This window comes from Numida meleagris, unplaced genomic scaffold, assembly GCF_002078875.1.
Source record: "Numida meleagris isolate 19003 breed g44 Domestic line unplaced genomic scaffold, NumMel1.0 unplaced_Scaffold523, whole genome shotgun sequence".
Classification (NCBI taxonomy): Eukaryota; Metazoa; Chordata; class Aves; order Galliformes; family Numididae; genus Numida; species Numida meleagris.
Window position 1 is genome coordinate 21291 of NW_018364739.1, and position 1597 is coordinate 22887.

The following is a 1597-nucleotide window of genomic DNA, read 5'->3' on the forward strand; positions in this document are numbered from 1 at the left end:
AACTGGACTCAGGAATTCTGGACTCACGGGGCTGCTCTCGGAAAAGTCCAATTGCTTTGATGGGGTTTTCTGTGGATTGAGGGGACAGTTACACAGTCCCAGGGCAACCTCTGAGGCACGAACATCCAACTATCTGACTTGCCTGGACTACATTTAGTGAGTGGAAACTGTCTTAGGCCGCGTGTATGTAGGTTGCTCCAAAAGTAATGCCTCCTATTTATTTCCATGGAAATGACAACTGCTGGAAAGAGCACAGTAATGTAGAGCAAATCCTCAGCTTCGGAACACTACCTTTCAATTGAGTCATCGCCATTAGCCATGCATTTTGGTCAGTGATGAACACGATGTAGGGTGGCTTAGCAATAGGGATCAGTATTTTTGCTGAAGGACCAATCTGTTACTTTAGTATGAGGAATCAATGCGTGCTAGGTCTACAACTTTCCAGTTGAGCTTTGCTTGGTGTGTGAGCAGCCGCCTTCTCCTCTATGATCCTCCTCCACGGAAGCACTCAAGTCACAATAAGACTACTTGTATCTCTGCATGCACCAGGTGCAAGGACTTTTTCTTGGGTTTCACATTCGTTGTTTTGAGTTATGGTCTACCAAGAGAGAAAGTTGATCATTACGGCATAACAAGCAATAGAAACTTGCTAACGTGGGGAAAAACGGTGAATTTCAGCCAAAATTCACTGTGATTAAGCAGAAGGAGAAATAAGGGGGAGGAAGCAAGTCATTGCACCACTACCTTTGATGCAACTGTGCATGCCCAGAGAGACATTAGCGTATGTTAATGAGGTTCTGGAAAAAAATGACTGTGTATGCAAGTGTATTGCATATGTCTAGGTTTTGCCAATTGATGGGCTTAACAGGAAGGACACAGACACCAGCAGAAGGGATAGGCTTATTTTACTGTCCATTTCAAAGTAATTCAAAAATAAAGCAGTGTCTATAGTCAAAAGATGTGTTGAACAATAAAGAAGACAAGGAAGGTAATGCATCTCTTCATTACTACACGAGGTTAGCAATAGTGATCAAGAAAGAGACATCACCAACTGCCCTCATACTTTACCATCATCCAGACCTGCGGACGATGAGGAGCCCCAGTTGCAGCGAGGATCTGAAGAACCTGTCTGGCAATTGGAAGTAAAGAGAGAAATTCTAGCAAACGGTTTACAGAGCGGGGATAGTCAGCACCAGGGATCCAGCAAGGTCTCATTGGTCCATAGGAGGCAGCAAGTTGCTCAGTGACGTCCCGTTGACCTGCATGACTGCAGTTCAGAGGAGGGGGTACCCGTTCTTCCTTTGAACAATTTGGGTTTTTATCCTCTCCATAGCATCCCTTTTGGGAGAAACAGCACGTCCGTCCTCTTACCGCTGTGCTCATGGTAATTCACCATTGACTCCAAAAGCCACCAAGCAGCCATTCTACAGATAGTGGAGGAAGAGAGGAAGCAAGAGAGAAGAAACTGGAAGTAGAATTTCATCAGATACATCCAGAATAAGCAAGGGAATTGAAGGGAACGCGTCTGCCCTACAACCAAGGTCAGGTGCCTGAACATGGCCAGAGCTGATATTTCTCTGCTCTCACTCACATGCAC